The sequence below is a fragment of the Rhinopithecus bieti genome, unplaced genomic scaffold, assembly GCF_001698545.2.
Source record: "Rhinopithecus bieti isolate Rb0 unplaced genomic scaffold, ASM169854v2 scaffold_24392, whole genome shotgun sequence".
NCBI lineage: Eukaryota > Metazoa > Chordata > Mammalia > Primates > Cercopithecidae > Rhinopithecus > Rhinopithecus bieti.
The window spans coordinates 2,717,347-2,732,095 of NW_016812542.1; positions in this window are offsets into that span (position 1 = coordinate 2,717,347).

The following is a 14,749-nucleotide window of genomic DNA, read 5'->3' on the forward strand; positions in this document are numbered from 1 at the left end:
TTTTTTTTTTTTTTTTTGAGACAGAGTCTCACTCTGTTGCCCAGGCTGGAGTGTAGTGGCTCGTTCAACTCACTGTGACCTCCGCCTCCTGGGTTCAAGCGATTCTCCTGCCTCAGGCTCCCAAATAGCTGGGAATACAGGCATGCACCACCACATCTGGCTAATTTTTGTATTTTTTTTTGTAGAGACAGGGTTTCACCATGTTGGTCAGGCTGGCCTCAAACTCCTGACCTCGTGATCCCCCCACCTTGGCCTCCCAAAGTGTTGGGATTACAGGTGTGAGCCACCGTGCCCAGCTGGCCAAGATATTAATAGAAGCAATTGGGACCATCCTAAAAGACCCTTCAGAGACTGTCTCTGTAGAGTCAATCATGTTACAGGTTCAGAAGTTTCTTGGTCAAATTGACTAACAGATTTTGAGCACCCTCATTCCACCTGGATCTTCCCTAATTCACTATTTCAATTATATGTACTAATTGGGCTCAGAGGCTGCTTCTAGGAGCGTTAGAAACGAGCGACAGTCCAAGATGTGTTTTAACTCTTCCTAGAGCAGCAATCTAAAGTGCACCCACCCCCATTATTCTCCAGCTCATTATCCTGTGTCCTTACTTTGCAGTGCTTAGCACAATCTAGTTATCTTGTTTGTTTGCTATTTTCTGTCTGCCTACTCCCATTAGAATGTTATTTCCAGGAGAGCAAGAACTTTGACTATCTTAGTTTATCATTGTATCCCAGCACCTGACACAGTGCCTGGTACCCCATACTCACATTTTTAGGAACGAATGAACAAGTAAATGAGTGACTAGAATCTAAGGATGATGTAAATAGTTTATTGCTGGCTAGAGAAAAGGATAAGAAAAATGTTCTCAGACTTCTACTCTAGGCTGCTATATGACAACATATAATTCTGTTTTTAAATAAGATTTGGTAAAAGGCTTTCTAAGCAATTGATCTATTATCCTTGGATGAATGATCCAAGTCCTCCCATTCCAGATAGACCCTTTTTTTTTTTTTTTTTTTTTTTTTTTTTGAGATAGAGTCTCGCTCTGTCGCCCAGGCTAGAGTGCAGTGGCACAATCTCGGCTCACTGCAACCTCCACTTCCGAGGGTTCAAGCGATTCTCCTGCCTCAGCCTCCCAAGTAGCTGGGATTACAGGCATGTGCCTCCCCGCCTAGCTGATTTTTGTATTTTTAGTAGAGACGGGGTTTCTCCATGTTGGCCAGGCTGGTCTCTAACTCCTGACCTCAGGTAATCCACCCGCCTTGGCCTCCCAAAATGCTGGGATTACAGGTGTGAGCCACTGCACCTGACCCCAGATAGATTCTAAGACAGACTCTGACAGTTCAAAGTTCAAACTGCTCTCAAAATATAAGACTATATTTCTTTTTTTTTTTTTTTTTTTTTTTTTTTTGAGACGGAGTCTCACTCTGTCGCCCAGGCTGGAGTGGAGTGGCCGGATTTCAGCTCACTGCAAGCTCTGCCTCCCGGGTTTACGCCATTCTCCTGCCTCAGCCTCCCGAGTAGCTGGGACTACAGGCGCCCGCCACCTCGCCCGGCTCGTTTTGTATTTTTTAGTAGAGACGGGGTTTCACCGTATTAGCCAGGATGGTCTTGATCTCCTGACCTCGTGATCCGCCCGTCTCGGCCTCCCAAAGTGCTGGGATTACAGGCTTGAGCCACCGCGCCCAGCCCCTATATTTCTAAAACTAACTAAAAAAAATTAAAAACTTCAAGATTCCAACTACAGCACCATCTCTTAGTCCACTCACTTTAACAATTAACTCTTCAGTTTCCTGACAGACTTCTTAATTTTCACAGTATAAAAATATTCAATTCACTAATTCAACAGTGAATATGTAGAAATTTAAAGACATTTTAATTTCTTCATTTTGCCTTAATGTGGCAACTTTAATATACTCTGTATTTTTTTCTTATATCTAGATTCTCAGGAAAATATTTACTTAATAGGGCCTTCTTTCATCAGCAATAAGTATGAAATTAGATCTAGACCCCTCTAACTTTACTCGTGGTTCAATTCTAGTTTAACTAACTGCAGTACATTTGCTTTGCATTCCCTGAAATATTACATGGTTTTACAACAGGTTCTCTGGGTGCATCACATCTATGGCAAGAATCTGCTTTGACTAATCTTGGGGATAAAAGATTGTTTTGGTATTTATCTACACAATTTGTTGAATATAGGATCCCCAAAACCTAAATGAATACATACTTGATCAATCTCTTTCCAATATATTCAGACATAGTACACACTGGTATTTCATAATATCTCCACGGTAATTCAAAGCCTAGCTAATTTAGGCTAACAAAGTTTCAGTGTTCAATTTGAGCTGTTTACTTACTTTGGCCACCTTCTCCATACACTAGATTCAATATAACAGATAAGATTTTTGCCCACACCAATAATCATTCCAAAACAGGTATAGCAAGGATGTATTAACTCAGTTGGTTTCGTTTTTGCACAAATATTACAGTAACATTACTGGAGATTAATATTTAAGAAAAAAGAAAATCACTCATAATGCTATTGTACTAAATCAAACACTTCATTTCTATGCATACATGAACACGGTTTTATCTATCTATCTATCTGTCTGTCTGTCTAATCTCTCTATTTATTTATTGACAGAGGATCTTGCTCTGTTGCCCAGACTGGAGAGCACTGGTGCAGTCACAGCTACACTGCAGCCTCAACCTCCTGGGCTCAGCCTCCTGAGTAGCTGGGACCACAGGTACGTGTACCACCACATCTGACTTTTTTTTTTTTTTTTTTTTTGGTAGAGATGGGGTCTCCTTACATTGCCCAGGCTGGTCTCAAACTCCTGGGCTTAAGTGAACCTCCCACCTTGGTCTCCCAAAGGGCCACAGGACCTGGCCCTGAACATTAGTTTAGTTTAGTTTTTTGAGATGGAGTCTCTCACTTTGTCGCCCAGGCTGGAATGCAGTGGCTTGATCTCAACTCACTGCAACCTCCACTTCCCAGGTTTAAACGATTCTCCTGCCTCAGCCTCCCAAGTAGCTGGGATTACAGGCATGCACCACCATGCCCGGCTCCTTTTTGTAATTTTAGTAGAGACAGGGTTTCACCATGTTGGCAAGGCTGGTCTGGAACTCCTGACCTCAAGTGATCTGCCCATCTCGGCCTCTCAAAGTGCTGGGATTATAGGTGTGAGCCACTGCACCTGGCCTGAACATAATTTTAAATTGCATTCACAGTATACATGACATTTAGAGTTTTGTCCTTTTTGTTATATATTTCTATGTTGCTAGATACTTCATATTTATAATTTCCAGTGGCTACATATGAAATCTGATAAAATCCCAATATTTATTTCATACTCCTTTTGTGGGACCATAGGCATTTCTCTTTTGTTTTGGGGAAGATGATCATAAGTAACACTTTGGTGTATCTCACTAAGTTCTAAAACAAATTCTTAAACTGGTATTACCAAGTCAAAGAATGAGCATTTTCACATCTTGATTAAATTTTAACCCAGATTTAAAAGTGTGTTTTCAGAGGTATGAGTAATATGAGTATTCCGGGAAATATAAAAATAAGTATTAAAATGCTGTGGGTTTTGTTTATATTAAAAAAAAAAAAAAAAAGCGCTAAAGAAACAAGAGAGAAGCCACATCCAATTACTGGTAAGTCCAGCCCTGGACATTGTGGGAAGTTGTAGCTTCCTGTGACAGTGAAAGTTCAGATGTCTCACCAAAGCATCTTAGTTTTTCTTTGCACTATTTCAGAATAATTATTCATAAATTATCTAAATACATGTTCTTTTCAGAAATCAGATTTAAGGATGCTAGGTACACATTCTGATAGCCAGGACCTTAACAATTTTGCTCACCACTGTTACACAAGGACCTCAAACAGAGCCAAGCAGGCATTAGGTACCATTTGTTAAATAATCTGTTTAATGAGTGCTATAAAGACTGAAGGAAGTTTGAACTCACCCCACATGGGTAACCTGGGCACAATTGCTTCTTTACTACTCATGGTATCTTAAACTTACTGATCTACACACTATTTGACAAATCTCTTGGTCAGAATCCATTTCACAGATGGAAAATAACTGCAGAGCATTAAGTACTGGGCCCCATTAGGGAAGGTGGGATTCAAATCCTAACACTTCTCTTAGGTCCCACCATTCTTGCCACACTGACTTCATAATGTCTGTCCCTCACAGACTAGCACCCTGTAGACATCCACAGTCTTTGCTGATGTTTTTCTGTTTGTATCTGGAGTGCAGTGGCACCATCTCAGCTCACTGCAGCCTCCTTGTCCCCGGTTCAAGCTATTCTCACACCTCAGCCTCGCGAGCAGCTGGGATTACAGGTGCGCACCACCACACCTGGGTAATTTTTGTATTTTTAGTTGAAATGGGGTTTCACCATGTTGGCCAGGCTAGTCTCGAACTCCTGACCTCAGGTGATCCACCTACCTCGGCGTCCCAAAGTGCTGGGATTACAGGCATGAGCCACCATGCCCAGCCCTTGCTGATGTTTTGTGTTTTTCTATTTCTTTACTTTTTATATATATATATGTGTCACTGTAGATAAATTATTATAGAAAATATAGCTAAGACTTAAAAGTAAACACCACAATCCTGTTCCCCAGATATAATAATACATTGTTAACCCTTCCTGACTTTTCCTATGCTTTTCCTATGCTTTTTTTTTTTCCTTTTTTTTGAGACAGAGTTTTGCTTTTGTTGCCCAGGCTGGAGTGCAATGTCTCGGTCTTAGCTCACTGCAACCTCTGCCTCCTGGGTTCAAGTAATTCTCTTGCCTCAGTCTCCTGAATAGCTGGGATTACAGGTGCCCACACAACCCTAATGTTTGTATTTTTAATAGAGACGGGATTTCACCATGTTGGCCAGGCTGGTCTTGAACTCCTGACCTTAGGTGACCTGCCCTCCTCGGCCTCCCAAAGTGTGGGGATTACAGGCGCAAGCCACCGCACCTGGCCTCCTACGCATACATTTTTATAAAAAGAGAAAAGGGGACTGGCACAGCAGCTCCTGCCTATAATTCCAACACTTTGGGATGCCAAGGCAGTTAGATCGCTTGAACTCAGAAGTTTGAGATCAGCCTGGGTAACAAAGTAAGCTCTCATCTCTACCAAAAATGAAAATATAAAAAATTAGCTGGGCATGGTGGAGCATGCCTGTAGTCTCAGCTACTCAGGAGGCTGAAGTGGGAGGATTGCTTGGGCCTGAGAATTTAAGGCTGCAAAGAGCTATAATCTTGCCACTGCACTCCAGCCTACAAAGCAAGACCCTGTCTTAAAAAGAAAAAAAAAAAAAGTATATGCACAGGAAAAGCAGACAGGAAATACAATAAACCAATAATTCAATGGTTGACTGAGTGCTGGATATTTCTTTTTTTGTATCTCCCAACTTCTTAACAATAAAAAACATGGTATACAAAAGAAACATAAAAATGTAGCAGTCCCTGAACTTTGTTTTGCTAAGTACAGTAAAAATGCTACTAAAGCTTAAGTATTGGAGTTTTATCTTCAGCATCTTAGCTTATACTGTTAGTGAAAACTGTTAATCAAGAGGACTATAACTTTTTTTTTTTTTTTTTTTTTTTAGATGAAGTCTCGCTCTGTCGCCCAGGCTGGAGTGCAGTGGCATAGTCTCGGCTCACTGCAATCTCCACCTCCCAGGTTCAAGCAATTCTCCTGCCTCAGCCTCCCGAGTAGCTAGCATTACAGGCATGCGCCACGACACCTGGCTAATTTTTGTATTTTTGGTAGAGACAGGATTTCACCATGTTGGTCTGGCTGGTCTAGAACTCCCGACCTCATGATCCACCCGCCTCAGCCTCCCAAGGTGCTGAAATTACAGGTGTGAGCCACCACACCCAGCCCAAAAGGACTGTAACTTAAAATATTTTTGCTTCTAAATGTTGTCCCATGGTTTCTGGAGAGTTCATGAAAATGTTAAAAATTTGCCTTTCTTTAGGATAATTTACATTAGCTTTTAACAGCATAGTAACTTTGAGATTGAAGGCCTACCTCAGCATGCGTGACAATAAAATATGTTTCCCTCAAATAAAAACAAGAGTGACAGAAGATAGATAAAAACAAAAGAATTAGTCACTTATTTCATTATTTCATCACCTGCACAACTATCTGACATTTGTAAACAGAGTAAGAAAAAGGAGATGGGGCAGAGAGGCCTTTTGAATTATTTGTTTATTCATTCAAAAATAGCAAGAACTTGCTGGGCTTGGTGGCTCACGCCTGTAATCCCAGCACTTTGGGAGGCTGAGGCGGGCGGATCACAAGGTCAAGACACTGAGACCATCCTGGCCAACATGGTGAAATCCTGTTTCTACTAAAAATATAAAACTTAGCTGGGCATAGTGGCGCATGCCTGTAGCCCCAGTTACTTGGGAGGCTGAGGCAGGAGAATCGCTTGAACCCGGGAGGCAGAGGTCCCAGTGAGCCAAGATCGCACCATTGAACTCCAACCTGGCGACACAGCAAGACTCCGTCTCAAAAAAAAAAAAAAGAAAAGAAAAAAGAAACCAACTAGAGTCACAAACTTTTTTTCCCTTTCTATCTCTTTCCCCTCTAGAAGGGACAAAATCAAGACAGACATGTATAAGCCCCTTCTCATTAAGAGCAAGTGATCATCTCCACCTTGTAGAACAGTGTTTTTCAAGTTATAAATTGATTTTTAGTGAGTCCCATCCCGCACTTAAAAAAAAATATGAGACAGAATAAAATGTATCAAAGAGCAATAATTTTAAAAACAACATTTTGTGTGAAACTTTACATCAATTCATGATTTATATTATAGGTGATATAAATTTATTTATCATGGAGTCACAGAAAAAAATTTAAAGCTTCTATTCTAATGTAATGAAAATGAAATAACAAACTATTCTCCCCACCTCCAATCAAAAATTAAATCCCCAAGTCAAGTATTCCTGGGAAGTATGGAAAAATAATTTGTAATTTAAGAAGTCTATAGTTATGCCCTAACTCAATCTAAAACCTTCGAAAGTTTTGAGTTATTCAAAATCATATGAAAAATGTTGGCACTACAGCCACATTAATTACTGATTGATTTCTTAACACTTAGTTTACTTGTTATAACATAATTATACAGCCTGCTACGACAGCAAACTACTAAATTCTCTGTACTTCCACTCTCCTAGCCACACTCCTCTTTGACATTTAAAGCCTTCCCTTGTATCCTGGGGAACTCATTTTCCATAATTAAACTCTCTTGCAACCTCAAACTCCTGGTATTAACTTGAAACTCCCTCTCCCCACAGTTCTCTCAAGAGAAGGCTGTTTTCTCATGCATTTAACAAATATTAAGTACCTTCCAGATACCAGGCAATGTGCAAAGCACCACATATACAGTAATGAACAAGAGTGACAGATGCAATGTTCTGAGGTGGCACTGGACTGGTCTTTCTGCAGGAACAGAGAGGGAGCCCATGTGAGTAGGAGAGTAGCATGCAATCTGAGGAAACTTAACAGGAGAGTGGCTCTGCAGGCCTCATAGGAAGTTTGCATTTTACTCTAAGAGTAGTAGGAAGATACTGAAGCAGGCTGAAGTTTAAAACAGCAGAATGATATTGCATGAATGATTCTAGAAGGAAATGGGTTGTATGGGGACAAAAATGAAAATAGGGAGAAGAGCTGGGAAGTTAAAACAGTCTTAGAACAAGAGATAATGGTGGCTTGGACCTGAGTAGTGACAGTGGAAATTAAGAAAACTGATTGGGGCCGGGCGCGGTGGCTCAAGCCTGTAATCCCAGCACTTTGGGAGGCCGAGACAGGCGGATCACGAGGTCAGGAGATCGAGACCATCCTGGCTAACACGGTGAAACCCCGTCTCTACTAAAAAATACAAAAAAATTAGCCGGGCGAGGTGGCGGGCGCCTGTAGTCCCAGCTACTCGGGAGGCTGAGGCAGGAGGATGGCGTGAACCCGGGAGGCAGAGCTTGCAGTGAGCTGAGATCTGGCCACAGCACTCCAGCCTGGGCAGCAGAGCGAGACTCCGTCTCAAAAAAAAACAAAACAAAACAAAACAAAAAAAAACCAAAAAAACAGAAAACTGATTGGAAATATTTTCTAGATGCCAACCAATAGAATTTGCCAATAGACTGAAATGTGGAGAATTAAGAAAGTCTGGAGTTTGGGGCTAGGTGAGGTCAGTGTCTTTCCCAACCCACATACTTCTTTTATCCTCTTGTAAAACTAGTTTGTTTTTTGTTTTTTGAGATGGAGTCTCACTCTGTTGCCCAGGCTGGAGTGCAGTGGTGCAATCTCAGCTCACTGCAAGCTCCATCTCCCGGGTTCACGCCATTCTCCTGCCTCAGCCTCCTGAGTAGCTGGGACTACAGGCACCTGCCACCATACCCGCCTAATTTTTTGTATTTTTAGTAGAGCCAGAGTTTCACCATGTTAGCCAGGATGGCATTCATCTCCTGACCTCGTGATCCGCCCGCCTCAGCCTCCCAAAGTGCTGGGATTACAGGCATGAGCCACCGCGCCCGGCCTTGTAAAACTAGTTTTTTAAAGTCTCATGGCATTTGGCTATAACCTTCTCCACCACTTCTCTTGGCTGACCTGGCCATTTCCTAAGAACACTAGAAATGGGGTCCTCTCCTCCCCACATCCTGCCATCTTTCTGAATATCCTCAAGATTTAAGTGGACCAGCCATCCATCAATACTCTGTCCCTCATTATCTTAACCACCCTATCTCCAACTTTATCCTGCCCTGTACCACTTCAGTCATATCTCTCACAGGTGCACCCTAGACCTTGTCAGGCTCCAACCTGCTCTATCACTGAAATGAAATCTGACATTCCACTTTGAATGCAACTTTTCTCCTTGTAGCTTCCTCATCTATTCCCACCACAGCTGTTTTCTAAGTCTCTCAGGACTTTCCTTTTCCCCTGTCCTGTCCCCTCTATCTAGCTTAGATTCTACCCCTGTATTCAACACTCCATTTCCCACTGTTGTCCTGTCCCACTGCCTGGCAAATCCATTCCAATTGGCACCACTGACTATACAGTTACGGCCCCTCTCAACTTGGCACTTCTCTATGCTTATTCATTGCCTGTCTAACTCCTTCTCATGTTTTAAGTCTCAGTGATTCCTAAACTAGAATAAATTTCCAACTATACACATTCACAGCATCCTTACTTCTTTCTCTTCATTATACTCTGCTTCTGGCCCTTCTTTGTCATGGACTTTAATTAAGCTCCTTGAGGAAAGGGCCATATCTGATTCTTGCCACTATTCAGTAGCTAGTAATGCCTGGCACTCAATAAATACTGTTAAGGGAGTGATGTCGTATTTTAAAAGCTGAAACACTAAAAGTGGAGTTATTTTTTAGTAGAAAAGTGAAATCATAACATTTTGTCTTTCACTAAACTTACCTATTTGTTCCTTTGTATATAAAGGAAACACTGACACACTAGGAAAGTGATATAAAATCTGCTTATCGCCAGCAGGAATTGATTTTACATCGATCAACTCTTTTGATGTCCTTGTGACTACTGGTATAAATCTTTAACATATTTGGCTGATGTTAGGATCTATTCAGCCGCACAGAATATCTGAAACGGGGACTATAATAAATGCTCATTTTCTTTTTGACAATTTTTTTTTTTTTTTTTTTGAGCAGAGTTTCACTCTGTCGGCCAGCTGGAGTGCAATGGTCGATCTTGGCTCACTGCAACCTCTCCTCCCAAGTCAACGATTCTCCTGCCTCAGCCTCTCGAGTAGCTGGGACTACAGGTGCGAGCCACCATGCCTGGTTAGTTTTTGTATTTTTAGTAGAGACAGGGTTTCACCATGTTGCCCAGGCTGGTCTCGAACTCCTGACCTCAGGTGATCCGGCCACCTAGGCCTCCCAAAGTGCTGGAATTACAGGTGTGAGCCACCACACCTGGCCAACAAATTTTTATTTAAAAGGGCGAACGCTGAAAATTACTCTTAAACATTTATGCCAGTGCTAAATTTAGAATTTAAGAAGCAGAAAACCTGCTGGAAAACACTGATTAGTATACATCAACATGTTAAAATGTGAGGTGTCAACAATGAAGCAAATCTGTTAAATATATTAACCTTATAGAGATTTTATTTTTTTGCTAAAATCACCAAATGTACTAGTCAAGTTTAATCCTTAAAAATAAAAAAGTATGAGTTACATCTTAATGAGGTAATAACAAAGTATGTGTTTGCATTTAGAAGTGTCTGTACTCAAATTGTGTTTTTTGCTTGACATTCATGTACTTAAAATATTTAAGTCAAATCCCAAATACAGGCAACGAATTTTGTTTTCCTTTCTACTTATTATTTAGAAAAGGTTAAATGAGCTAACTAAACAATGAGAAGAAAACAGTCATCAGATTATAAACACTAGCAGTAGAAAATCATGAGGCGCCCGGGCGCGGTGGCTCAAGCCTGTTATCTCAGCACTTTGGGAGGCCGAGACGGGCAGATCACGAGGTCAGGAGATCAAGACCATCCTGGCTAACACGGTGAAACCCCATCTCTACTAAAAAAAAAATACAAAAAAACTAGCCGGGTGAGGTGGCAGGCGCCTGTAGTCCCAGCTACTCACCTGTAGTCCCAGCTACTCAGGAGGCTAAGGCAGGAAAATGGCGTGAACCCGGGAGGCGGAGCTTGCAGTGAGCTGAGATCCGGCCACTGCACTCCAGCCTGGGTGACAGAGCAAGACTCCGTCTCAAAAAAAAAAAAAGAAAATCATGAGGCAATTTTGTTAAGAAAAATTTTAAAATATTTTCAAATTTTCTTCGATTTCTCAGTTCATTCTGTAGGCAAGTCCTGTGTTAAACTGCTTCGGAAAATGTTCCTCAATCAGATATGATTCCAAGATATAGTTAATAGGTCTTGTTAATATGTAAGCACTAGAGTTGTTTATTCTTCAATCTATTGTTATATTTTAAACTTTTTCTCTAAAGTATTTATTCTAAAAACAGAACAAATCAAACTGCATGGTATATAAACCACCCTGACTCCATTATAAAATGTCTATTTCTGATAAAATTATATTTCCTTTTATCTACTTATTAATACATATTAAGTAAGAATAATGCTATGACAAGAAGAGTCAAGTGTTTCTATAAATTGTTATGTTTTGAGGAAACAAAATGAGGAAGGTGGTAATAGTAATTTCCTTATATTCATCTTTCCATTGGAAACTATAACAATAATCTGGTCACAGAAATAGAAAATAATCTACCTTTTGATATTATAAAATTTGCATTCTGCAAAACACCCCAACTTTCCCAGTATGCAAATTCCAAACATTAGCATTACAAACTATACTCACTGAAAATGGCAAACAGCTGGGCCAATAACATCAACACTGCCTAACTGAGGAATCACAAAATAGGACATGAGAAGATTCCATAAAAAAAAAAATTAGTAAAAATAGAAACCCTTCACTCCTAGACATTCAGTTAGCTCAGTTCTGCCAGTCACCCTCTTTTATGTAACACAGGCAGGTTAGGATTCCTTGGGCTATAGGTCTTTACCTATCACAGGGCATTTTCCTGTTTTCTACTCCTCCTGAGAATGAGGCAGGCAAGTATTTTTTATATCCACTTTATGTTTGTGAAAGAGGTGGCCAAGAAAGGTTTAGCAGTTTCTTCAGAATCATATTGCTCCAAAGTTCTGGAGTCAGGACTAGAACTTAAACTGCAGGACCCCTGGGCTTGAGCTCTTTCGAGACCATTACACCAAAACTTGGTGCCAGGCTGGATCTTGAACACAGTGGGAAGTCTCAGGGATCTCAAACTAATCCTGCATTTGCATTCTAGCTCTATTATTTCCGGTGCTTCTCTGGTGGAAGTTTCCTAACCCAATTTGTTCTTCTGTAAAATGAGATTAGTATTACCCTGCCTTTCAATTTGTCAGAATCAAATGAGGCAAAGCCCAAAATCACTCTGACGAAGTAGGGGTTCAACAAATGATAATATACAATTCCCACAAGCAGCCTGTGGAACTTTCATAAGCAATGCCAGGTTCCTCAGGAATTATGTTTTATATGTTAGTACATTCATTCCCATATTATACGGCATACAACAATCAGGGGGCTCTGTTTATGCAGCTCCAAAAGCCAGCATTCCAATCAATGGACTAGAGTTTCAACTTACATATAAACCACTTTTAACAATGTAACAGGGCTCCTCCCTCCTCCACCTTTCCTACTGATGTGAAGCAGTAATTGTTACTCATTCACTCTGCCACAGTTGTATGCCACATAAAGGTGTACTCAGATAATGAATATCAAATAAGACTTGTCTTTCAGGAAGTCAGGGAGATTTCTTTTTCTTTCAAGACAGGGTCTCACTTTGTCCCCCAGGCTGGAGTGCAGTGATGCAATCTCAGCTAACTGCAACCTCTGCCTCACAGGCTCAAGCGATCCTCCCACCACCTCTGCCTCTGAAGCAGCTGGGACCACAGGCACGCACCACACCTGTTTAATTGTTGTATTTTTTGTAGAGCCACCGCACATGGCTGAGATTGTTTTTTCTTTTGAAACGAAGTCTAGCTCTGTCGCCCAGGCTGTAGTGCAGGGTGTAATCTCAGCTCACTGCAACCTCTGCCTGCCAGGTTCAAGCGATTCTCCCGCCTCAGCCTCCTGAGTAGCTGGGACTACAGGTGCCTGCCACCATGCCCAGCTAATTTTTGCATTTTTTATAGAGGCAGGGTTCCACCTTGTTGGCCAGGCTGGTCTTGAACTCCTGACCTTGGATGATCCACCCACCTTGGCCTCCCAAAGTGCTGGGATTATAGGTGTGTGCCTGGCCAAGATTTCTTTTTTAAAGAGAGTGTGGTGTCTCACGTCTGTAATCCCAGCACTTGGGGAGGCCAAGGCAGGAGGATCACTTGAGGTCATGAGTTTGAGACCAGCCTGGTCAACATGGTGGACCACTGTCTCTACTAAATATAAAACAGTTAGCCATGTGTGGCGGTGCACATCTGTAATCCTATCTACTTGGGAGGCTGAGGTGGGAGAAGTGCTTGAACCTGGGAGGTGGAGGTTGCAATGTGCCAAGATCATGTCACTGCATTCCAACCTGAGTGACAGAGACTCCGCCTCGGAAAAAAAAAAGAAAGAAAGAAAGAAAGAGAATACTGGAATAAAAGAGGGATTTGATGATTAGATACCCCTACCTTGACTAATTTAGTATTTATTTACAGATGGGGTCTCACTACGTTGCCTAGGTTGGAGTACAGTGGCTATTCATACAGGTGCAATTATAGTCCCGCAAACTCCTGGACTCAAGGAGTGTTCCCATCTCAGCCTCCAGAGTAGCTGAGACTACAGGTGTGTGCCACATCTGGCTGCTTAATTTAATTTTTAAATGTTAATTATAAATATGAAATTAACACAACTAAGGAGTCTTAGTTAACTGCAAATAGATTTGTCCTCATAAAGGAAATTAGGCTGATCTCAAACTCTAAATACCACATAATCCTAAATCTGTCATCATAATTAAGCCAGAAATTATCCAGTATATACCAGGTTTATTAGAGATTTGAGTAAAACCTACTAATGCTTCTAACATTCCATTAGTGAATTTTTTTTTTTTTTTTTTGAGATGGAGTCTCACTCTGTTGCCCAGGTTGGAATGCAGTGGCACGATATTGGCTCACTGCAACCTCCGCCGCCCAGGTTCAAGCAATTCCCTGCCTCAGTCTCCCAAGTAGCTGGGATTACAGGCACCCACCACCACGCCCGGCTAATTTTTCTATTTTTTTTTTAGTAGAGATGGGGTTTCACCGTCTTGGCCAGGCTGGTCTTGAACTCCTGACCTTGTGATCCACCCGCCTCGGCCTCCCAAAGTGCTGGGATTACAGGCGTGAGCCACCGCGCCTGGCCTCCATTAGTGAATTTTAACTTAGAATTTGAGAAGCAGTAAATTCCTTAATGTAGTTGTCAGATAAAATAATCAAAAATAAAACAGTGGGAACCCAGCAAGCTTAAATAATTCAGTCAGATAGGCACAATGTTTTTTTTTTTTTTTTTAAGCTTCTCACTAAAAATTGCCCATCTTTAATCACACCTAGCCTTGTATTTATTTATTAAATAGTGACTGGTCAGGTTACCTAAATATTCCAAAAGTGAGATCTCAATGTGTTCCCCGACTATTTCAATAGTGGCTTATCTTTTAAAGCTGAGTTTCCCTACCTCAGCATTACTGACATTCTAGGCTGCATAATTGTTTGTTCGTTCCTAAAAACAGAAGTTTTATTGCGTTTGGTCCACAGTCGGTATTTTACCTCATTTCGTGGTGCAGGGTCCCTGGGTGAGGGTCCTTGTGCAGTACACTTGGTGGAGTGTGTGGCTGGGGGAAATGGAGCAGTATAGCTGGTCAGGCCCAGGAGGGTAAGAGGGCTGGGTCTCCTTAAAACCCACTGATAAGCTGCATAATTCTTTGTAATGAGGAGCTGTTCTGGGCATTGTGGAATGGCTAGCAACATCCCTGGTCTCTCCCCATTAGATGCCAGTAGCACACAATCTGGTTCCAAGTTGTGACAACAAAAATGTCTCCAGATACTGCCCAATGTCCCCTGGAAGCAAAACTGCCCCCAACTGAGAACCAGGGATTTAGTTACTCCTTTGGTGTCTTTACCCCTATAAGACCCTTGTTAAAGTGCACATGCACTCCCTGGAATGGTTAAATACTGATCTGTTGTGAGCCCCTGCTCC